The following is a 26,216-nucleotide window of genomic DNA, read 5'->3' as shown; positions in this document are numbered from 1 at the left end:
TTTACTGTCTCCTTTGAGTATTCTCTTATTAGGTATGAAGTCACACTGTCAATAAAATGAACACAAAAGTTATACAAATCCACAAAAGACAGCGTTAACTGACGGATTTCTGCATCATTACGGTCGTTTTGGATAAGCCACCGAATGCGCCATGTTACGACCTGAGCGTCAGCATTTCCGTGATAAGGGCGACCGCGAGGTGGACAATGACCCCGATCGGCCCCCGGCTTAAGTCCCCCCGCTCCCCGTCACCAGGGCTTCCTTAAATGACGTGATCACATGATGCGGCTCATTTAAGAGGGACTGAAAACACCGAGATGAGACATCGATCCCACCTGGCCGATCAATGGGCCGCTCCCATCCCGAGCAGAGGTGAGGAATCGATAGTGTTCAGTAGAAATGCTTTGTCATAACATTAATCAGGCCTTTACTGGGGGATCGAATAAAATGGAAAGGGAGCGGTGCAGAGTACAACCCGGCCCAATCACGCAGGGATGGAAGTAAAAGTAAAAAAAGAATAGAAGAAATGAAATGAAATGAAATAAATACAAGGGTATCACCCATGTGTTAAAGAGCCTGATGAAAATGTATGTATATACATATATATATATATATATATATATATATATATTTATATATATATGTTTTTCAAAGTTATTTGCATTGACCACAATAGAAAATGTGATGAGTAGCTTCACATCTTTGTCCCATCAACCAATAGAAACATGCGCTTAGTACGGCGCTTGTGTTTACACAATCAAGAGCATCTTTGTTGAGGTTTTGTTGAATAATGAAGTCAAATACGACCAAACCACCTCACCAAATATTGCCTTTGGTTCATTTGACCGCAAATGTGCATGAGGAAGCATATGGCATTCATAAAACTAGGTCAACCATTAACGCGTTAATACAGCCTTGACCAAAAAGGCTCCTCTCGCCCTCCTTCGACATCAACCTGAGGGGCGAGGTCCAAAATACCAAAAACTAAAACAAAACACGGGGAAAAATAAGCTCCGGCGACAGCGAGGAGCCCCTCGGCCGTCGCCGCCGTGACCCTGGCACCCCTCGCCCCGGAAGAGGGAGGCTGCGTCCTTTTTACCCCGCGTCCACTCGCTGGTGAGCGGCTTTTGATTTTGGAAAACACCGGTCCCGAGGCGGAGAGGCCCCTGTCCTGATTCGCTCGCAGCCTTGACCTCCCGATCGGAGGCGGGCGGAAAACACAGGCAGGCCCAAAACAAACCGTCAGGGATTTGGTGGGTGGAGGGGGAGTGGGGGTGAGGGGGATAAGAAGCTATGTCTTAAGAGAGGATTTGGAACGACACGTTTGGCCAGTCACCATCCCATGATGTTGGCCGGATATAGCCTCCGCGTTCACGTTAACGCCGAATTGAGTCACGGCGACTGTCTCCTAAAAAAACCCAAAAACGTTTAAAGGTGGGGTTGTACGCGAGCGCGTTAGACTCCCAATTCCAACTTAATCAGATTGTCTGACATTCAACTTGATGAATGACACGCATTGGTATTATAAGACTGTCGCCATAAAAGAAAAGGGGTAAAAGTCTTGGGAGAGGAGAGGTTTTGATCTTTGCACCACACGTCACACTTCAAAAGAGTGAAACTGAGAGAGAGAGAGAGAGAGAGAGAGAGAGAGAGAGAGAGAGAGAGAGAGAGACGGGTGGAGGGGGGACGTGGGGGGTGGGGTTGTGGTTTCTGTATCTGTAATACTATGCTAATCCTGAGAAGAGATGGTAATTTCCTATTTCATGTCGGGATCATCCATACTGCAAGGTTAGGCGACGGGTCTGTCATCCTCTCTCTCTCTCTCTCTCTCTCTCTCTCTCTCTCTCTCTCTCTCTCTCTCTCTCGCCCGCCCCCTCTCTAACAGATGGTTACCTGACATCACCCGCCCGAGCCCTCCGACGTTTAATACTTAATATCGCCGTTTTGTTTTTCGAGCGGCTTTATTTACAAAAACGGGGCCTTTCCTCGCACCCCCCCCCCCCCCGTCGGTTAATTCCACCTTCCACTTCAAAAAGCACGAGAAATGAAAAAAAAGAAAAAGCAAAGCGACGTCGCGTCACCGGTACAAGTAACCTTGCCGCGAGGGCAGCCTTTGTTTCCTGCAGAAAGCCCAGATTGTTCCTGCTTGAAAAAAAAAAAAGGGAGGGAGGGGGGACCGCTGCCACACAGGGCCCTCGGCGGGCGACGGCCAGGGGCCTCGCTTCCCCACGGCGGAAGAGAACGACCAAGCGGCTCAAGAGGCGGATCAGAGGCGATGACCCCGCCCCCCCCTCGCATGCGACCGCCGGGTCGCGACGGTGGGAAAAAACTCCTCGACCCCTCGACCCCTCGACCCCGCGTCGACTCGGATCCGACTGCACGTTCGCGCTGTCCGGTTGCCGTCGTGTGTTTATTTTTTATTTTTTCGTTGTTTTTTTTTTTTTTTTACACGACCTTGAACGCTTCACGTTGCCCTGCGCGCCAAGCGATGAAAACGTAGGACCGGTCAACCCCAGAGCTGAAGCCCGCCCCTCGTGAAGGTCGGACAACGGTAAACGCTTTGGAAGCCGGGCCGTTCCGCCGCCTGAACCGTAACGTCCCCGAATTCGAATATTCCTTCCGCCACCCCCCCTCCCAAACGCCAGGAAGCAAGCTCCTCGCGGCGGGCCGAGGTGCGCAAGTAAGATCAACATGCACGGGTTCTTTGGGAGGGCCAACTCCTCACCCCGCTTCAGCGCAGCCGCCTCGCTTGGCCCGCGGCCTCGCTAACTCCCCACCACCCCTCCTCCCTGCACGCTGGCAGATTTATCTTCTTGCATCAAAGCAGAGGCTTTGGCCGGTGTCACCCTCGGAGGACTCCATTTCACACAGCAGCCCCCAGTGTGGCGAGGGAGACGGGCCAGCTGCACGGGAGCACTCGTTCCACGGCCATCCACCATTTTGTGCTCCTCAAGGTCTCCGAGTGTCCTGCATGGCAGAGAGGGAGAGAGAGAGAGAGGAGCTGTCTCTCTCTCTCTCTCTCCCTCTCTCTCTCTCTCTCACTCTGCTTGTTCTCCTATCTGGTTTCACAGATGGAAGTGTTTAGCTTTAAGAATACAGACCTGAGCGAGCAGCTCCCCTCCTATTGGCTCATCAGCAGCTTGTCACGGCTTCCAGCCGGAGAAGAGACTTGTCTCCAGCGAGAAGGCCCGCACCAGCCGCGGAGCTCCTCTCCTTCTTCAGCGGCTGCCGGGAGCATTCTTAAGTTACCCGGAGGATCGTGTCTCCAAATTACGGATCCGCAGATCCACCCTCGGATGTTCTCGCGGCAGGCATATATTTAAAACGGGGGGGCTTCGAGGAAAATGACTGCGACGGTTCCTCGGATTACGATGCCGAGTCGACTCGTTCCCCTTCCAGCGGAAGGCCGTCAAAACACGTGTAATATCTGAGACGCGGGGGGGGAAGATTACTTTCTAGATTAAAGTGATCCACCGGAACAGGTGACAGGGTGCACCGCATCCAACGGTCGCGGAGCGCAAGACCAAGTTTTAGATTTCGTGCTGAAATAAATATGTGGATGTATCTCGTTTGGAGTTTTCTCTCCTTGACCTTATAAAGATGAGATCTGAAAAAAAATAAAAAAATTAATAAAAAAGAACCCACAGGTACGTGAAAGGAGCGGGGCCTAACGCAACCCGCGACTCTGCGAATATAAATAATCTAGATATTTTCCCGATTCCACGGCGGTTGGGATGGCATTTGAAAATAGCCTCCATTCGGCAAGCCCGGGATGGCGGACAACCCCCGGTTGGGGGGTGGTGAAGGACGTTCAAAGACAGGTCTTGGAGAGGAACCAGGAAGTGTTTTTTTGGTGTTTTTTTCTCCCGCCAGGACGGTTCCTCCAGGAAAGCATGCATTCCATGCAGCCACGCGGTGCATCTCGCCTCGGGAAGCGTTTCCTGGAAGAGGTCGACCCTGTTGTCGGCTTGTGTAAACGCCGATCACGGGGCGAACATAAGCGCAATTTGTAGATTATGTACTTCCTATTAATCGAAAGGCAGACTACAAATAGCCTTGTTTATTTTTCGAAAGTTTATCCTGCGACAGACGCAAGGTCAGATTTGGTTACGTCCCACTATGAGTGAGTCTGGTAAACCTCTGATTGAAATGACCGGAATCATGTATGACAGCCCCTCTCATATCGTGCACATCAGGTTGCTCCACACTAAAATAACAAGTGGAACAAGCATTAGATCTCGGCTTATACAACTACATGTATATCCAAGGCCGCAGCGTTTGCCTGGTCTTGGAATGTATTTATTCCGCATCAAAAAAAAGTAGTATTCTACCATGTCTTATCATGCCGACTTACCAAATAAATAAACCAACAATTCAATAAACGGAGGGACTAGGATGCACAGACTGGTTTCTTGTAAATAGTTTGAAATGGGCACCTGCCAAAAACAACGCAGCACTGCATACTTCCTGCACCCCACACCTGCCGGTTACTATCGCAAGGAATGGGCGAGGATACAAACTGGTGAAGATGGAGGGATTCGGACCAAAGTGAGACAGGGAGCGTAATGAGAGTTTAGGGCGCCGCGCTCCAGTTCTGTCGGAGCGGAGGGGGGGGGCGCGGGAAACGCGCTCGTGGTGATCTTTTCGATGATTGGGAGAAAAACAGCGCGGCTTCCTCTTCCAGTTACGACGAGCCTTAACCTCTTGACGTAAGTCGACAAGTTTGAGGGGGAAAGATGAGAGAGCCATCAATATTAACTTACCACCGAGACCTCCTTTTCAAGCCCTTAAATATTTAATCATCCTTGGACAGCTCTGTTGCTTCGCAGGCTGAGTCAGTGGATCCCTTCTACAAGACCACTCCTGTTTCTACTCAATGAAGGCCTTGTCCGGTGGCACCACATTGGCCGAGGAACGGGCGTCTCCAAAGAATTCTGGATTTTTCCACCGCAGGCAGCTCAAGGCTGACCGAGTTGGTCAACTGTTTTCCGTTGAAGGAGATGGAGCTCAGATTGAGGCATAGCAGATACCGAAACCCTAAAAAAGAGGAGTGCGCAGACGGCATGATTCATCTGGAGCTATTTGGCGCAACATGGCAAACGTGCCGCCAAAGAGTCGTGCATATACAAACTGTAAGCATGTTTTCCCAGAGGGAGAAGTGCAGAGATCGTCGTGTTTAGGTTCTGAAGGCTATCAAGGAGGGAGAACCAGTTATACGGTGGTGTAACACGGGCAACTGAAAACAGAAACTCAAAGCCACTTCCTTGTTTCACTCAAAGTCCGAAACAACAACACGTCTTATTTCCCCTGACCTTGTTATACAGCCTTCAACAACTCAAATAATTTCATTAAAAAAAAAATTATTTATAATATATATATCTTCTTTGACGTGTTCATAATTCTTCGTAACAAAGCGGTGAGGAATGACGCCGTTCAACTAAAACGTGGCGTGGAGAAGGTCGGCCGTAATGGTGGAGAAGACTGTAAGGTTACGCCGTCCTATAATGAGAGGAGACTTTTGGAAATGGGGCCAGCATGTTTCTGTGCACTTACAAGTGTAGCAAAAAAGGGCCAGGCTACATCTCATGAGCCATGCATCATGTCGAGAAAGCACTCACTGGAGCATTTCAATTGCCTTTTGTATGTCTCTCCAGCCTCCTTCACAGCCCCAGGTAGAGAAGAATGACTAGTGCCATCACCAAGTGTCCGTGTGCGAGACGGAGAGGGGGAGAGAGCGAGATGGATAGATGGATGGATAGATAGATAGATAGATAGATAGATAGATAGATAGATAGATAGATAGATAGATAGATAGATAGATAGATAGATAGATAGATAGATAGATAGATAGATAGATAGATAGATAGAGAGATAGAGAGATAGAGAGATAGAGAGATGAGACCCTGATAGTCACATCACCGAGGTCCTTCATGTTCAATCCGCTGCCAACGTCTTTAAAAACGGTTGCTTCTGAGTGCAATCCTTGAAAACCTTGCCAATATCCCGATTTTCTTCTGACTTCCATCACGTTCGGTTGCCTTAAAATTGAACTATATATTCAGCATTCAAATAATGGGATAAAGCAACCCTTTATTTAATATTTAGTTAGGGATATAAGTCAACCAGTTTGCCTAGAATAACAAAATAAAATGTAGACTCAAGCAAATTACCGTCTTTTTTATGTGCATAAATAAAATGGCTTCAATTATAGTAGCAGCCATAATTCATCCGCTCTCACGGATGGGAACTATATTTGAAAAGATAAAAGTTTTACTACAAATTGCTCCAAAGAACACCCATGACCAGGCCGGAGTTACAACCAACAACAATGAGCTGACCTTAAAAATGGGGCCTGCATTACAAATGACAGCCATAAAATATAGATGACAATTCAAGAAGAGTTGAAAGTTTGCTGGAGTTAAGACTACCAGCGTCCTTAGATGGGGCATCTGTGAAACCCACATTATTCAGTCACCCATAGGAGACAGATCTGACAACGTCGGAGCGGAGACAAGCCAAACATTAAAACGTGTCATCCGTTCGCAGAACATCCTTCACCGGAGGAATCGCTGCGCTGGTGTCTGCCGAGACAATTGTGTCGACCGCAGCGGAATCCCGCCCAGACACCTCCCATCAGCTCCTGCTCGAGAACCTGTTTGCCCTGCCACGCCAGGGAGAAGGAGCAGAGCCTCCATTTTGATCGCTCTTCCCAGCCCTCCACCGTTGTCGCAGCACCGTGTGTCAAGCTCGGTCTCCTTGTCAGCGAGATTTCACTGTGGCCAAGGGAACGGGCGAGTCAAACACACAGTGCAGACGCGTGCAAACAGGCCTCTCTCTCTGTCTCCTGGCACACCGGTCAACACACACACACACACACGCAGGACGTATCATTTACCATTATAATACAAATAAAAAAGTTACCCAAGCTTGCGAAGCCACCATGGCATGCGCACCAGGACGGCACGGGACACAAACCACTTTTAAACGCAGTCCTACTTTTGAAATGACAGGTGTTATAACAGGGGGATGGTTGCCAAACAAGAGTCCACAAGCCCATGAAGTTGCCAAAATTCAACGTGGAGAGCCTGCAGCATCTGCAAGCTGACCCTCACCCAAAACTCTGCAAGAGAAGAGAGAACTTCCCTTTGCAGGATGCATGTGTAGATTGAGATTGACCACAGGACAGGGGGTAAAAACGCACGCACACACGCACACGCACACGCACACACACGCACATTCAGTATTCAGATGCCTAAACCCATCCACGTGGACCATCTCAAAAGGTGTCCAAAATAATCTAAATACATTGCATTTAAAAATAATAATAATAATAATAATAATAATAATAATAATAATAATAATAATAAGATATCAAAGAAAACAAGCTGACCCTGACTTCTTATTCCACACGAACCCACGTCAAATCATCTAATCCCACTTTTGCCAGAGTTGCCCCGCATCCACGGGGGGACAAACTTTCAAATCGAAAGGCGAATATGAAAGAATAAAAAATGACAATAAAAAAAAAGAAAGAGCCAAGCTCGCCGTGGCGCTCGGATCGTCCCCACCTTGGCTGCGGGGTGGAGGATCTGACATCCAGGGCTCTCCTTGGAGACTCATCCGCCTTCCCTTCCTCCATTTTATGGCGAAGCCCTTCCATGACATACCTGACTCCAGACCAGTGACAGCAGCGGCGGCGCGACGCATCCACCGCGACGGCCAGTCCCACCGGCCGCCACCGCCACCGCCAAAACAAAAAGACAACAGCGCTCCCCTCTTTAGATCTAACGTAGCTCCAAAAAAACCCACAAAAACAATCGTAACCCCGCCGACCAGCCGATACGTTTCTGTCCCCGCTGGACAGGGCTCTCATGGAGGCTGGCTGGGCTGGACGCGGACCGGCTCTGCCCGCCGCACAGTGTCGCTAATGGAGGCTCAGCTCAGCACAGCTCCCCTGGCTGGAAGGAGCGGAGCAACGGAGCCACCATGGCTCCTCCACGAAGCCAAGGAGACACGCTCTCCTCGGGTCCCTGGTCTCACACACACACACACACACGCACACACACACACACACACACACGCGCGCGCGCGCACGCACGCACACACACGCACCCCGAGACAAGGAGACAGACTCGAACCGCGACCCCTACTGAGTCCATTTCTCCCGGTGTCACTCGGACAACATGGAGGCAGCCATGGGGCTGGCTGGCTGTGCTGCTGGTGGATTATTATTATTGTTACTACCGGGGGGTGGGGGGAGTGGGGGGGAAGCACTTGACTTTGCCCTGCCGTGGGGTTTGTTTTTTTTATTCCCGTCCCGACTCGCTCCGACAGCCCCGGTCCTGGACTAGGAGACACGGCGAGGGGGAAGGGGCGACCGGCTCCTTCCAGGTCATTCCCGAGGCTCTCCGGCGTTATATCCCATGATCTACCTCAACGACGTTCTCGGGAGAACCGTGAACGCACCAGCTTGAGAAATGAAAAATAAAATAAAAAAAAAAAACAACAACATCCGACAACGGGTAAATATTAGTAGCAAGGAGGAGGAGGCGGAAAAAAAAACTCACAGGTACAATGTTCTCCTGGAGCCGATCTCCCGTGGAAAGTTGTCCCCGGATCGCGGTGCGGTCTAGTGGATGATCGCCATCTTCCCTGCTTCTCCTTTGCTGCAGCTGCAGATGACCTGAGATCCGTCTGTCTCTGAATAATGAGCAACCACACAGACAAGGAAGACAATCTGCAAAGCGGGCTACACAAAGAAGTTTGGGAGACGAGCAAGCACCAGAGGGTGCACAAGAGTTTGCGATGAGACGAGGCGGCATCAGCGGGGTGGACAGCAGCGTCTGAGAAGCTCATCCTTCTCCGAGGCTGGAGGCAAAACGTGTGCGGCGACGGCGACGGCGACGGCGGCGACGGCGGCGGCGGCGACGACGACGACAAAACACACCGTCTTGTTTCCTCCTCCAGCGGCTCACCACGCAGCCACCACATACATATGGGCACTGGGAATCTTTGATATGTAGGCTTTCCATATGTCTGCCACGTCATGGGGTTATCCATAGTTCACTGTGGCGATGATGATGATGGTGGTGATGATGATGAGGATGATGGTGATGTTGATAATGATGATGTTCGTAATGATGATGGTGATGGTGATGGTGATGATGATGATGATGATGATGATAATAATGGTGATGTTGGTAATGATGATGATGATGATGGTGAGGATGATGATTGTGATGATGATGATGATGATGATGATGATGATGATGATGGTGGTGGTGGTGGTGCAAGCTCCCACCAGTCAAATAGACAGAGAGAAAGAAAGATCGATAGATACATACATACATACATACATACATACAAAATATAGATACCTATAACATATATACATATTAGTTATAACTATTAAATTAAATCCATAATTTACAATCCATCCTTCATAATGATGGACTGAATACATCATTGCATACAAGTCTATGAAAAAAAAAATAATTGAAAAATGCATTTATTTATTTTTTTCCCAACTTATTGTCTGGAATGTCATTAGACTATAGTAATTATAGTCATTAGACTATTACAGTCAGTGCGCTTATGACTGGTGCGTTCTGTCCAGCAGCGTGGCAACAAAGGAGCAGTCCAGGACAAAAGGTAGAGGGTCCTGCTCCGATGTATCTCCATAGAGAGAGGGAGGGGTAGTGGGTTCGAGGGGATGCGGGGACCCTAATGCCGTCTGATTACATGTGTTTGTCTTGGTGTCATCCGTTGATTGCCCTTTGGTCTTTTGCATTTCCTAATTATGTTTTCTTGCTGTGATAATTATGGTTCTTGTTCAAATACAATATATATATATATATATATATATATATATAGAGAGAGAGAGAGAGAGAGAGAGAGAGACAGATTAAATAAATAAATAATATAAAAATATATTTATAGAATCAGATATTTATATATTATGATTTTTTGTTTATATACAGTACTGTGCACATTTTTTAGGCACTGAAAGGTTTCACAACAACATTTGACTTAGACGTTTATTTAGTATCTTCCGCATTAGTGTGTCAATACGTCTGTAGCGCGACAACGGCCCCCAAACATTTAGCCGGATTCATAAAGAACGATCCTCAGCCAAAAGAAGAAGAAGAAGGAGTCCTGCAACAGATGGTATGGCCCCCACAGAGCCCTGATCTCAACATCAGTCTGGGATTACATGAACAGACAGAAGCAATTGAGACCTGAGCCTAAATCCGCAGGAGAACTGTGGCATGTTCTCCAAGGCGCTTGGAACAACCTACAGAACGCGCAAGTGGACCGAGGAGCTGTTTTGAAGGGGAAAAGGTGGTCACACCAAATATGGATTTCATTGAGGCTTTTTTTTCGGTTTACTGCACTTTGTATATCATTAATTGATAAATAAAAAACATTCATGGCATTGTTTTTGACAGCATCCACACTTTATATATATATATATATATATATGAGAACATCTATATGAGAATATATCAGAAGCTCCCATAAAGGTTCAATAACATTCAGATCAGGTGATTGGATCAGCATCATCTATGGACAATGGAATACTGGTGTTGTTAAATGCCTCATGGACCTTGGGCTTGATATGACCATGAAGAGCAAACATTGGAGCCAGTGACTCCCACAAGATGGCTGTCCGTACCATTACATAGACCTCAAATCTGCTCACAAACACTGTGTGTTGAAAACATCTACTGTATATCTGTGTCATTAACGATAAAGTGAGAGAGCGCGAGAGAGAGAGAGAGAGAGAGAGACAGGGATGCTATGCAAAACAGCAGAGAGGAGGGTGGGGGGGGATACGTTGTCAGATTAAGGGATCCTAATGCCATCTGATTACACGTGTCTGTCTTGATGTCGTCTGCTGATTGCCCGGCTTTGCATTTTGTAATTATATTTCGTGCTAAAATAACTACTGTTATTGTGTCTTTAAGCAGTATATGCTGCTGTTCATGTTTGTTCCTCTACTTCATGTTTCATGGTATGAGGTAAATGTCCTTTAAAAAAATTCAAAATTCAAAACAATATATTTGTATATCATTTTAATTACAATTTAATTGTTATTTATTTTAAATTTATTTATTTAAAAATAATTAGTTATTGTATTTATTATATATCATATACAAACATTTATGTATGAGGTTATTGTTGTTGGCAGCTTTTCCTTCACTCTGCGGTCCAACTCCTCCCAAACCATCTCAGTTGGGTTTAGGTGGGGTGATTGTGGAGGTCAGGGGATCCGATGCAGAACTCCATCACTCTCCTTCTCGGTCAAATAGCTCTTCCACAGCCTGGAGGTGTGTTTCTGGTCATTGTCATATCGGAAGAAAAAAAAATGATGGTCCCGCTAAGCGCCAACCGGATGGAGCGGCGTATCGCTGCGGAATGCTGCGGTTCGCTATGCTGATTACGTAGTGCCTTGAATTTCGAAACAAATGGCAGACTGTGTCATCAGCAGAGCGCCGCCCCACCGTCGCACCTCCTCCTCCAAGCCTCACGGTGGGAACCACACGTGCGGAGATCGACGTTCACCTTCCCTGCGTCCCGCAAAGACTTGGCGGGTGGAACCAAAAATCTCAACATCAACCGTTCGGAGGAGACTGCGTCAATCGGGCCTTCATGGTCGAATTGCTGCGAAGAAAGCCAGGAGTCGAAAGAGACCAATCATAAGAAGAGATAAGCTTGCTTGGGGCCGCCAAACACGAGCAACGGTCGTCGGACCGGTGGAAATGTGTCCTTTGGTCGGACAGTCGGTGCAGAGCAATTACTGAACCCATTGATCCCTTCAAGACCTACCTACTATACTTAATGGCTGGTTAGAGAGATTATGTGTTAAATACATAGTATGGCTTTCTTCTCATCAGACTATAATACATTCTGCCATTGCTCTTTTTTTTTTATTCAGGTTTTGGAGCTTTGCGATTTGGCCTTGGATACGAGCATTTTCAGCGTATATTGTGTTATACCGTGAAGCACACAACGTGTCGTTTTTGCCAAGTCTGGGTCACATAGGTGCTGATTCGATTCCGTGGTTATTTTTGCGCTGTGGTCTTTTGTACTTCCGCAGCATTTGGAATCACTGAGCCTCTTTGCTGATGCAGTTTGTACTTGTTCCAGGACGCTGTCATGAAGAATTCTGAGGCCGCTCCCCCTGACACAAAAATAGGTTTGTAGTTCTTGTGACTGATGAACCTGTAACACCGCTGTTAGGCTGATGATGCTTGCATATCAAAGTTATAATTGCCGGGCATCTTCATGAGATGACAAGCATGTTGCCAATTGACAGTCAACATAATTTGACTCAACGGCTGCAGTAGTGACTTGTAGTGAGTTGTAGTTGTGACTTTGATTTTTTTATTTTTTTTACATGGTGTTTTACATGTAGAATATAACTTATTTTAATTGGGTTGAGGAATACCTTAGATGGCTAAGAAAAATTCTAATTAGAGCTTAAATTCCTTGGGATTTGGTAATTATTTCTTCAGTGTTTCTTTCAATTCCGAGACCAAAGGGAAATAGGGTAAATTAATTTATTTTACCAAACATTATTATTCAAAATATCTTTTTTTTTTTTTTTTTTTTTTTTTTTTTTTTAAATCAAATGTCAAGAGGTTAAGTCAAAAATTAATATTTCATTTATATTCAAAATAGAGTTCCATTATTATTTTATCATTATGCTAATTATGATAATAAGGTAAATCAGATCCACTTTTTTGCTTTTTGCCTTGAAATATCCAAACTTTCTAATGCTGCAAATGTGAACAGTCTCTTCCGGGACTTCTTTGAAAAAAGCATCATGATTCACACTCTCTGAGAATTCTATTAGCAACACTATACTAATGCTGGGTCCCATGCTCTCAAAACAGCCTCAATTCTTCTTGGCATGGATTGCGCAAGATGCTGGATACATTCCTTTGAGATTCGGCTCCATGTTGACATGATTGTATCACTCAATTCCTGCAGACTTGTCAGCTGCACATTCATGCTGCGAATCTCCCATTCTATCACATCCCAAAGGTGTTCTATTGGATTCAGACTCCGTGACTGGGAAGGAAACTGAAGAACACTGAACTCACTGTCATGTTCATGAAACCAGTTTGGTGCATTATCATGCTGGAAGTAGCCGTTAGAAGATGGTAAATTGTGGCCATGAAGGGATGCACATGGTCAGCAACAATACTCAAATGGGCTGTGGCATCCAAGCCAAGATCGATTGGTATTAACAGGCCAAAAGTCTGCCAAGAAAAAAATCCCCACACCATTACACCACCACCACCAGCCTGCACTGTTGACACAAAGCAGGTTGGGTCCATGGATTCATGCTTTTGACGCCAAATTCTGACCCTACCATCTGTGTGCCTCAGCAGGAACCTAGATTCATCAGACCAGGCTACGTTTCTCCAGTCTTCAACTGTCCAGTTTTGGTGAGCCTGTGCCCACTGCAGCCTCAGCTTTCTGTTCTTGTCTGACACAAGAGGAACCTGAAGTGGTCTTCTGGTCTTGTAACTCATCCCCCTCGAGGTTCAACGTGTTGTGCATTCTGAGATGTTTTCCTCCTCACCACAATTGTACGGAGTGGTTATCTGAGTTACCGTAGCCTTTCTGTCAGCTCCAACCAGTCTGGCCATTCTCCGTTGACCTCTCTCATCAACAAGGTTTTTCCATCCGCAGAACTGCTGCTCACTGGGTGTTTTTTGTTTTTCGCACCATTCTGAGTAAAATCTAGAGACTGTTGTGTGTGAAAATCCCAGGAGATCAACAGTTACAGAAATACTCAAACCAGCCCGTCTGGCACCAACAATCAGGCCATGGTCGAAAACACTGAGATCACATTTTTCCCCCATTCTGATGGTTCATGTGAACATTAACTGAAGCTTCTGATCCGTATCTGCCTGATTTTATCCATTGCACTGCTACCACATGATTGGCTGATTAGATAATTGCATTAAAAAGTACCTGTACAGGTGTTCCTAATAAAGTTCTCAGTGAGTTTATATTCCCATTAAACGCTGGAAGAGGAACATATTGTTCAGGATATTTGACATTGAATTTTAATGTATTCATTCATTATTCTCTTATATAATGTATCGATTTTTGTGTGATCTTATGGAATGTTCGAAAGATGAAACTGTAGTATACTGCCACTTCTCACTTACTGTATCAGTGCTTTGCTATATACCAATTCTAACAGAGCATTCATTAAACAGAATTAATAGCGAGAGCCAGATAAAATAACCCTCTGTAAATAACTGAGATATCAAGTTCATACTTGATCATATAATGTTGAATTAAGGCGGCAGATGGAAGCAGGACTATGCAGGTACCTCTGTTCTAGCGACATATGTAGCCCCATGCACTTCCCCTCGTCACTTTTGGCAAACACACAAAACAACTTGGTCTTGAGTTGAAAGCATGACTGTAAGTGTGGCATTGGAGCTTTTTAAGCTTGTTTATTGGAAAACATAAAATGCACATGGAATGTACTCTGCAGGTTTTTCGTGTTAACATTTTTGATGTCTCAACAAATCATTGCAGGAATGTGCCTGGACAAAGTGCAAAATACTCACTTTCATGCACCCATACCTCACACACACACACACACACACACACACGCACACACACACACACACACACACACACACACACACACATGCACACATGCACACACACGCACACACACACGGCCACGGTGATATTGACAGTGTTTCCTATGGGCAGCAGCCGGGGTTTTATCATGCTGCTTGGACATATGGCTGCTGCGGCAAATCTGATTAATATGGGATGGCCAGGACTCCAGCGTACAGCACAGGACAGACCGCACAGGGACAACCCAACTGGTCTGGCCTCCCCCAGGCCCTCATCCAGCAGAGCTATAAACAGACTCGTCGTCAGGGATTCAGATGGTTCAAGCAGTGCAAGAGGAGGAGTGGTGGGCAGTACAGATTTAGAAGGTGACCACAGAGCTTTCGGATACCACGGCATTTGTGTACTACTAGTACACAAGATGATGAACAAATGTGCTCATTGAAAAATTGGGAGTTTTATATGTCGGCTTTGTGAGCTACTGATGGGATACTGGATGATGCAGAAGATGTAAAACGAGAAGTTTCAGCATCTTTCCACGTGTCTTTTCATCTTGTCATATCTAATGTGCTGCTAAGACCTCAAGACCATTTACCAAGATCCCCCCCCTCCTCCAAGGCTGTGACTGATGCACTGGCTTTTTTTTTAAAACCAGTCTATAAATATTAGGAGAGATCTGAGCTGTCGGCCTGTGTCGGCGCAAGGTAAGTGGAAAAAGGAATAGATAAGATGAAGATTAATCTCAAGATGCACACTACTCTGCCGCGCATTTTCATGAACAACCCTCAGAAACGAGCCTCTTTCATTCTCTCTGACATAGCGGCATGACCACGCTGGGAGGCTTGCGAGCGAGAACATCTGCACAAAGTGCGGAGATGGACCCTCCCAAGTCCAGATGGGAGACTCTGCAAGGGGCGGGGAGCCAAGATCCTCCGGGACTTTACTCATGCAGACAGATAAACAAGCGCTGGCCGGCCCAACCAATGGACAAGGAAATAGAAAGCGGCAGCGGCGACAGACGCAGCAGTCCCGGGCGTCTGATACATCAAGAAGAAACAGAACATGAGAAGCTGGAGAAGGTCCACGGCTGCTGGAGGAACCAGAGAGGAAGTGAAGGCAACAGCGGTCTCGGCGGGGGTGGGGGGGTAGGGGGGGGGGGGGGGCGTACTCAGATCTGTGTCCTCCAAGCGGCTCCAACAGATTCCAGGAACAACATCGGAGATCCCTCTGAGATACTGAGCAGAACCCTCAGACCCCCTCCCCCGGTGCGAGAATACCCAGACCGAGACGAGGTTGTTTTTTCGCTTGCAGCTCAAAATGTCACCCGGAAGCATGGAGTGACTAGATACGTAATGTTATGTTCGCTGTGTACAGTAAATGATCAATGAAGGGCTAAAACGAACAACCAGGCGAAGGTCAATCATGTGCTTCTTGCAAATCAGAGCAGGTGAAATATGATTTTTTTTTTTTTTGTCTTAAAATATTACTTCCAAATGATCTAGTCAACGACTCAAACTCAACTCTACAGAATCAACCGCCACAGAGGAGTGTACGTATAATATATGTACCACCACACTATGGTGTCTAATGAAAGGTAGTGTGAGAGATCAAAATTTAAATTGACGGGTTTCTTTGTCTCGTTTATCAAATATAAGACATGAAATTCATTTTGATGAATAAAAATATATTTAATATACACAGTCAATATACAGTGTGTAGTTACAGACGTTACGAATGACATTTCTCTGTAAATTCAGTGAACCTTTGCCGGCCGTCATCCGTTCGCGGACGTTGTGGGAAAAAAACAAAAAGAAATATATATCTATTGGGAGGTCTTGAATTCTTCTAGTCTTTTGAAATTCTACCTGAGATAGCGGGGGCGGGATTAATTGACAAACGGAAGGGGTGAGACGCCGGGAATTCTCACTTTATCACGGAAGAGAATGACGAAAGAAACGGCAATCCATATTACATTTTTTCATCACCATCTGTGCCATCTCGCTGGAATGTTTGGGTTTTTCTTTTTTTTCTTTTTTTCCTTTTCTTCTTCGATGGAAAATGTCGGAAACATCAGACGAGAGTCCAAATCTTGAAACACGGAGAGGTGTGGAAGGAAGCGTTGAAGCACGAAGACCAGGACAAAACTGTTTATTGTGCTCATCTCTAGAAAGCCTGATGGCTGTTGTGGGTTGTGCGGTCTTTTAGAGAGTCATTACACCACTTAAATAGTTATAGTGGTATATATGGCATTAAAAGTCATTCATGACATCATTTTAACACCCATGACGTAGTTGACAGGCTAATTGCTCAGAAAATTTTGGACTGTCAAATTGTTGTTTTCAAGGGACTGGTTATTTTTTGTTTTGTTTTTCAACGAGAATGAGGCTTGTTGTGTTTTGTTCCTCGTGCAGTTTCAAGACAAATTGTCGGCCACATCGAAGGCGAACAGATGCTGCATTTATGGCACAGTGATTATAGACAAGATACTATAATAACAGACTTAACTATATACGTACCTACGGTGTAATATGAAAGCAATTTTCAGCAATCTATAAAAAAGAAATGATGCTGTTTAGAGTGTGAGCAGAGGCTTTGATGGAGAGTGGAAAAGTGTCTGGCATTTCACCTTTCCTTTTTTTTTGTGTAAAAAAAAAAACAAAACGAAATAGTGAGGCCATATTTGTCTGCCAAAAATATCTCAACCCACATTAAATAACAACCTTTAAAAAAAAAAAAATCACTCATAACGCATTCATATGTAGTTTTAGATCTGAGCGTATTTTGTTACGCGAGGGTTAAAAAGTGATTCAATGAAGGCAATTTATTAATTTTATTTATCTGTGATAAATGTACCACCATGAACTACAGCGATCAGCCACAACACTGAAACCACCAGATCGTCAAGCGGCTGAACCGGTTGACGATGGTCCCCCCTGCCAAGCACCACCCCTCTTCCTTTAAAGTCAGTGATCCAGTTCAACATCCAAATGGTTGGCAGCCGCTTTAGTACCATAGTAGTTAAACATGCAACATAGTTTTTAAAGGCAGTCAAATTCCCCTTTTAGAAAATTGCCTTATTTAGATATTTGGAATACTTCAGGCGTGCACAGTGTGCAGCATTTCCCCATTTACTCTGTGAGGTCAGTACTGACAAATAATCTCTTGAACTTGAACTAATAACCACTATTATTGTGTAGCTCCCCCTTGTGCCACCAAAACAGCCAAGACGTTAGCAGCAGATCCTTTAAGTCCTGGAAGTTGTGAGGTGGGGCCTCCATGGATCAGGCTTGTTGTTCCAGCACATCCCACAGATGCTCCATCGGATCGGACCCTAACCCCGCCCGTCCACATGATGTAGAAGAAAACGTTGATTCATCAGAGCAGGCCACCTTCTTCCATTGCTCCATGGTCCAGTTCTGACGCTCACCTGCCCATCGTAGGTGTTTTTGGTGGTGGACAGGGGTCAGCATGGACACTCTGACCGGTCTGCGGCTACACAGCCCCACACACAGCAAGCTGTGATGCACTGTGTGTTCTGACACCTTTCCATCATAGCAGCATTCACTTTTTCACCAATTGCTAGTGCTACAGCAGCTCTTCTGCGGGATCGACCGAACAGGCTAGACTTCGCCCCCCACACGCATCAATGAGCTAATGTAGGTATTAACCATATTAACCACTGCATACCGGGAACACCCCACAAGACCTGTCGTTTTGGAGATGCTCTGACCCAGTCGTCTAGCCATCACAAGTTGGCCCCTGTCCATGTCGCTCAGATCGTTACGCTTGCCCATTTTTCCTGCTTTCAACACATCAACTTCAAGAAATGACTGTTCCCTTGCCGCCTAATATATCCCACCCCTCAAAGGGTGACACTGGAACGAGATGATCAATGTTATTCACTTCACCTGTCAGTGGTTTTACAGTAATGTTGTGGCTGATGTGAGCTTGATGCCAGATTTAGCTTCAGCTAATGTACATATGCAGTACCTTGGCAGGTTACAAGTTGTAGCATACAGTAGTAGCATAGTAGTAGTAGTAGTGGTAATAGTAGTAGTAGTAGTAGTAGTAGTAGTAGTAGTAGTAGTAGCAGTATAAAACTACGACATAACACATGTGGAATTATGCAGCGATCAAAAACTTCAAATCTATTTTGGTTTTAAGATGCCGGGTATGCACAGTTCTCCTTTGACCTGGATGATACAAGGATGTTCTCTTTGTGACTGACCTGGCATGTCATCAGCTGGGGCCCTAACTCTGCCGGCCAGTTATTTGCGTAACCTTTCCACACCTCTTCTGGCAATATTCTAATGACATCTAAGATGTTTTTTCGACCCCATATCTCCTGTTTTTGAACCTTGCATATCTGATTCTTTAGAGTTTTAGAGTGCAAGAGTTTTTTTTGCAGCAGTTTTGCAGCAGTTATATCTTTATTTATCTATTAAGGTATGGACAATTTCATTTCACTTACTGTTTTCAATCGGTGTAAAAATCTTGCACGAACCACGTAACCTCCAGTAACACATTGTGACGTGACACAAATATATCCTTTTTAACCTATTAAAGTGATCAAAAAACGATCATCCATTTGAAGGTTCCTATATAAGTATATGTAATTCCTTTTCATTGAGCATTTTATTGCTTTCAAGCCATTCACTGACCTCGGTGAGGTGACTGTGTGTGATAATACCATTAACCACGGCAAGTCTCCGGGGCATCGCAAAAGACTTTTACAACAGTCTACTACAAAATGCTTTTATTTCTGTGACATGATACTGTTTTTTTTGCCCCCTCATCTATCACAGGGTAATAATCACTGGCTTCTCAATGGACTCGCTTCCTCGTCAATTAGGAAATTTCATTGAGAGGTGTTGCCAGGAAAGTGCAGGTTAACTAATGGGTAATAACCGCAACCTTTTCAGGAAAATACCCCAAATCCCATATTAATTAGGAAGTGCCTCTATTCCTCCAGGTAGGTGAATAAAAAAGGAACACTGACAAAAATACATTTATCTGCCATAATGAAACAGCGTTCATTCATTCACATTGTTATATCATTTCCTCTGTATCAAACAAGCATTCTAAAGGATTCCAACGGATAGAACTTTGCCAATTACAGTTAACCAGCATTCTCTCCCAGTTTCCAGTCAATATTTCTGGTCAATGGCAAGAGATTGATGTCTCAGACTTCCAGACTGAGGGAAGTTGACAAATGCAGTAAATCAATATACAGGCCTGAAATGTGCACGTCATATTTACATTATTAGGTCTTCTCCTCTCTGGCTCATTGTACTGAGGAGCATTTTTCGGCACCACCCGTTCCGCCCTGTTCCACCCCGTTCCACCTTCCCTCTCCCCTCCATGCCTCGCCCCAGATCTCCCTCTCTGCAGCGGAGTCAGAGGTGCCAGGTCCCCATGCCTATCCGCGGAACAATGGATCTGCCCCGCCACGGGAACTAAAAGTCCCCAGGTGAGAGCTGCGCATGGAGGCCCTCCTATCGGGGAACAGCCAAGCATACGGAGGACAGCGGCGTCACTGGGATTAAAAACTGCTGCATCCACTGTTCCCCTGGTCCATTGACGGATGGATAAAGCCTTGGACTTCACCTTATTGAAAGAGGGAGAGAGCGCCCGGGGAGCCATGAAATCCATAGACCCTGCTTTAAATGGGTTTGTAAGAGGCTTCCGCCGAGCAGACCACGGCTGAGAGAGCCCATTAAATAAAGCCCAGCTCCTCAGCAAGAAGCTGGGGCAGATTCATCAGAGAGGAGAAGGCAAAGATAATGATAGCTCATGGCCAGATGTGAGACATTGACTCCGCTGGCCCGTCATTGAGGACCCTGTCAATATCAACAACGGCCAGATAAACAGTCTTTTATTTATTTTTCAATGCTACTCTCTCGCTCCCTCTCCGAAAACCATCTGTGTCCAAAGAAACAACATACAGAGAGGGAGAGAGAGAGAGAGCGAGAGAACAAGGAAAAGAAAAGTCAATGCTTTCGAGAGAAATCTTGAATTCGTCAATTAGCTCCACCACCTAATTCCTGCTGTCGGCTACGCAGAGCTTTTCCCGAATCTGAATCAGCATCGCGGATTGACAGCCGCTGGATATGTCCGGTGCTCAAAGAGGAGCGTCGTAGGAGAGGAGCGCGGTACATATGGCCACTTATTTTTCATATGTCTGGGTGAAGGGTAAGAACCAGGGCAAGGACATTAACCTTCCGTCTCTCTCCCCCGGTGGAGCTGTCATGGCGAGGCCTTCACGGGGGGAGGGAGAGAGAGAGAGAGAGAGAGAGGAGCAGAAAATGGAATGCAGTCTGGCTAGATTTGAATATCAATGTGGCCAGATCGGATGGAAAGGTGTTGGGGGGGGGGGGGGGGGGGGCTTGAAGAGAGGCCTCTGGCAGGACAGTGGGAGAGATGGAGGGAGCGATGGAGGGAGCGATGGAGGGAGAGATGGAGGGAGAGATTTGTCATTTGTTCTCCGTTCCACCTGCTCCCCTGTCATGCATCCTGCCGGGGGGAAAATACACCCTGATGTCTGACAAAGAGCGAGAGAGAGGGAGAGAGAGAGAGAGAGAGAGAGAGAGAGAGAGAGAGAAGGAGAGAGAGAGAGAGCGGATAAGAGGGGGGGGGGCAAAAGAGAGAGAGGGAGAGGCAAAGGAGAAAAATAAGCAAATAAGAGGAAAAGATGGACAAGATTGAGGAGCAGAGAGAGAGAGAGAGATGGCGGCGAAGTAGAAAGATATATGCATACCGTTGCGCATCGAGGTGCCAGGTCCTGAGATGCAGCAGCTAACTACAGGGGCTGGCAGCTATGCAAATGGGAGGATGTACCAGTGCGCCACCAGATTACTTTTCCCGCATTTGCTATTCATATATTTGCAAGGTGACTCACTTCAGACAAAGCAGGTGATCAAGAGCCCTCTCCCCTTCCCTTTCACTCTTTCTCATTCCCCTCTCCCTCCACTCGTGAGAGACAAGGGGGGAGAGAGAGCGGGGCGGCCGTGATGGATCCACAGCCTCAGCAGAAGTCATAAGCCTTGCAAATGCTGCAGCCCACAATTGCATGCCTGCAGATTTGATATGTATTCCGTCAGCAAACCCCATTTAATCCATTTTGCTGTCTGCCACCCTTAAAAGCATCTCGACTAATGCGGGAAGAGTTGAGAGCGGAGGAGAGAGGAACCGAGGGAAAAAGACAAGCGGAGCACAACTGCGGAACACACGACAGAGAGGAATCTGAGCAGCACATCTTCATTTGTACCACTTCATGGTGGTGGTGCGCGGCATCTCCTTTATACGGTGTATATTCTGCGCTCACGTACATAAAACAGCTCAGAAATGGATGTATAGGGAGGTCGAACCTCACGTTCTCACATTTCTCCGGCGGGCTGAATTCAGAGGTTAACGCAGGACCATCAGAGCCATAGCTACCGGATCAACACAGGGCTCAGCGCCCTCGTCCATGTTATTTCGCACTCGATATGACTGCGACATAGGGGGAGCACCACCGAAGCGCCCCTCGCCGCGGTCACAATCCAATCCTCTCCCAGGCATTTTCAATAGCGCTTTGGCGAATAGGAATGCAAAGAAAATGAACGGAACAGCCCTCGGCGGTCAGGCGAGCCACGTCCCCCACGGCCAGAAAACCCGGGAGGTGCCATCTCTAACATCGAACCGTCTTTCGGAGCCGAGGTGTCGCGGAGCGCGTGTCGGACGGTCGGCCGGCACCGCATCTCCTCAACAAACTCCGGCGAATGAGCAGGGATCAGGCCGATCCTCAACGCGCTCCCACGTGCTTCGCGGAGTCCATTCGAAACGGCTTTTTCAGCCACACCGGGGGAAGGGGATGGAGAAGGGCGATTTTGCAGAGTAGTGAAATCACCGGGGAAGCGGAGAGTACCGCGAAGAAGCACACGGTCCGGTAGGAGACCGTACTGCGGGACCTTCGGCGCGCTCCTTAAATCATTACTTTGAGACTCGCATTGAGGGCAGAGGTCGCGGCCTTCACCCCTTTTAAACGACGACGTTCAGCTGCAAAGCGACGCGGTTTTCATGCGGCGCTCCATTTATTTTGTCCACCCCATGTACAGTGGAAATACTCTATATGAACACGTCTTTTTAGTGATGGCGGGTATTGCGTGTTGCAGCGTACACACACAGGATGACTAACCTGCGTTACCACTCGCCAGATGCTCGAGTCCCCAGTCTCTCCGGACCTTTTTTTTTTTTTTTTCAAATTTGGTTTTTATTACAGTCTTTTAAGATCACATTAAAAACCACTCTGGTGGCCGTGGGAATAATACAGTGTTTCTGAAAACTTCTACCGTGCATTTGTAACATATTACCCTCATATAACGTAGGAATTGAAGAGGACATTTACGACGTGGCGACAGTGTTGCAATGCTCTGCAGACTCTCCGGGGTGAAGCTTCATCTCCACCCCACCAGAGCTGGCAAGTGATGAAGGAAATCATCTCATGCAATGTCTGACATTTAATAAGGAGGGGGGGTCACAACAAGCCAAGCACCGGGGTCACCTAAATATCTTTGTGGCAAAAAAGTATTTAATAAGGCAGAGAAATCTTCAGAGCAAACTACCTTAAAACAGATAGAATATGATTAAAAAAGACAGGCAGTTGAATCAATATGAGGAAACAGGGAAAGTACTTTTTTACACTACATCTTTTTATGTATGAACTCTTCAGGATTCATATCAAATCAAATTCAAAAGAAGAAAATATAACAATAATTCCGGTAAAATTATAAATTAAATTATATTTATAAGTAATTATAAATTAATTAAATTAATAAATTAATGACTCCATCTATTTATTTATTTATTTATTTACAAGTACTTGTATACGTGATAAAGAAGTTGGAATGAATGTTAGGAATAATTTTGTTAGTAGGAGACAGGACAAGTTGTGTTATTAGAGAAGCAAGATTAAAATCTGATAAACAGATGATAGCTTGCATGTCAAAAGGGAATATAACTAATGGCTTTAAGAATCATGGATAATTATTCTTGCCACCTTTGACTTTGGAAGGAGTTCCACTATTCCATTTTTTGGAGAGGCGGAGATTAGGCTGACAGGTCCGGGGGCAAGGAGCACCCCCCCCCTCCTAAACAGAGAGTCTGGATCTGACTGCCTGATGTGGATGAGAAGGGCGTGATACGGATCCTCAGACCCCCGAGACTTCAGTTTAACTAGATGGGGGGGGGGGGGGGGGGGGGCGTGATGGATTCATCAGGGGCCAACCCCCAACCGTTATATACAGTATTCCGTACACTCTAATTGGCAACCTTCTCCCATATTTGTCAAATTGTGCTTCATAAACTCATAAGGCTGAATGTGAATCAGTCAGTCGGCGGTCGGCTATAAATGAAACACCTGCTCCATTGAGTCAGTACTGACCTTCAGTTTAACCGCTCGGAAGGATTCTCACAAAAACATCTGCAAGATTAAGCTGCAGACGGCGATATGGAGGGCGGTCAAATCATTGTAAAACATAAAAAAGGAGCTTTAAGACGAGCACGCGATCAAGACAGAGGAGAAAAGAAGCAACGTGGACCTTTTAGCACATCGTTAAAATCATCACCATCAGAGTGATGGTTGAGGTCTTGAGGTTGCTTAAACGACGAAGAACAGCTTAGAACATAAACTGGCAATGACTGTTGAAGTTGTGAAAAATTAAGCACATATTGGAGATAATCGACTAAAACACCATGACACTAAGTTATTGTGATCATAGCCCTGGACTTCATAAGGAGAGCCCCATTTCAGCGTGGAGTAGATCCACTTCCAAGAGAGTCAGAGTAGTCAATAAAGAAAAAAAAAAAAAACCATAAATTTATTTATTTATTTTTTAATATGTATTTTGGCCAGGGGGTAACTCCTAAAGTACAGAATAAGTTCTTGGCATTTTAATTTCTATTCTTTGTCGAGAATTCTTCCTGAGACAGTCGGCGGTGTCAGCAGATTCTTTCCTCTGGCACAAAATTCATGGGACAAGTGTCCATGTCAGCACTTTCTCCCTTCTCTGTCGATGTGTAAAAGGACATCACACTTGTCAGCTGCAGTTAAGCCAAAATTATAAGGACACATAAAATGGCGAGTGTATGAGCAAGGCTATTTAAAGAGCCTGCCCCGTGTTCGGCTTCTGGCGGACGGATCGTCCCAGGTTAACAGATATGGTACCGTATAAAGGCGAAACGCTCAAAGCAGGTGCAGGACTGTACACAGACGCATGAAAAGAATCTCATGGCCTGATCGTATCTCATAAGAAAAGATAAAAAATATATAAAAAAAAAAACGAAAAAAAAAACCTCCCATGCTATACTGCCATCAAAAGGTTTATATATCAAAAGAGTTCCATGCTGTTTGGTATGTGAGTTTAAAGTGGGGCAGGTTAGCCGGAGCAGGCTGGTGTCTCCCTTCGCAATAATCCAATCATAGTACGGCAAACTCATTGCACGGCGTTCTGACTAGAAAAATCGCTCTTTCAGGTCAAATGCGGCTACGTTTAAGGGTTGCGATTAATCGATCAATCGATTAATCCATTGCCATCCGTCGCACGGAATTTGTGCAATTAATCGCGATTCACTGTTTTAGCCGTTCAAAGGCTTAAGTCTGCTCGCCATGTTTTTCAACCTGAGACATGAAGCTGCCGGCGTCACCGGGTGGAAAGGACAAGGGCGTCGCGATTGAGATTACGCCGGAGAAGCAGTGGGAGTAATGTGTAATTCAGCGGTGCCCTGATGTAGAAACCAGTGGAACGGAGGCGAGGCAGGGGTGCGTGAGACCGTAATCCTCCCGGTTTGACCAAAAAAAAAAAAAAAAAGCCCCTAAGGCCATTATGGCATTATCGATCTGGTCACTAGCCCTGCTGAATCGTACCCTAAAGAAATGCATCATTTTCTTGAGCTTTTGTTAAAAAATAAGCCTTGTCTCTTCTGTTGACTAATACAACTAAACAGCTCCGTATCCCTTCCGTAGGTCATGTAATGAAGTTATAATGTTAGGGTTCGGGATGGGTTGCTTTTATTGGGATTCAGTGAATCCATCATTAATAAGCAGGATATGAATTATCACTTCCACTATGTATCAACTATGTATGAATGTACTGTATGTATCACTCTATGTATACTCATGTGTTTTTTTTTTGTTTTTTTTCCGGAGCCACACGTTGAAAACACTGACCTTAAAAAACAAATCTTATGATTAAGGTTGTTTCTGACCTTTATCGAGCTACTATGACACGGTGAAACATGGAGACAGAAAATTGGTTTCAGAGAAAACTGCATGGCAGGGAGAAGTCTGCATTCCTTAAACAGAACTCTCAGGAGAATATAAAACAATTAAAGTACGTTATGATGTAAAAAAAAATACCGTAATACTGTAATAACTATGCTACACATAACAAAATTTAAACCAATTCATTTGAATGGGGGGGATTTTTTTTTTTTTTTTTACCAATGGTGTCAGCATGCCGGGCATACAACACAGAGTTTTTGTGGTATTACATCTAGATCAGAGTTAGTCTACTAGTGGACTTCAACTTCACAACCTGCAATGCCACTCTTTAGTCATTCTT

At 45.7% G+C, this 26,216-nt stretch overlaps 1 protein-coding gene across 1 annotated transcript in view; it reads right to left on the bottom strand.

Moving 5' to 3' along the window:
- Positions 1-10,427, bottom strand: part of znf462 (zinc finger protein 462) — a 43,804-nt gene extending 33,377 nt beyond the window's left edge. Inside the window, exon 1 of the mRNA XM_080017626.1 lies at positions 8,568-10,427. The gene's annotated coding sequence lies outside the window, so the exon portion shown is untranslated. The remainder of the gene's footprint in view (positions 1-8,567) is intronic.
- Between the last annotated feature and the right edge of the window lie 15,789 nt (positions 10,428-26,216).

This window comes from Zeus faber, assembly GCF_960531495.2.
Source record: "Zeus faber genome assembly, chromosome: 17".
NCBI classification, from domain to species: Eukaryota; Metazoa; Chordata; class Actinopteri; order Zeiformes; family Zeidae; genus Zeus; species Zeus faber.
This window is presented reverse-complemented; position numbering and strand designations above follow the sequence as displayed.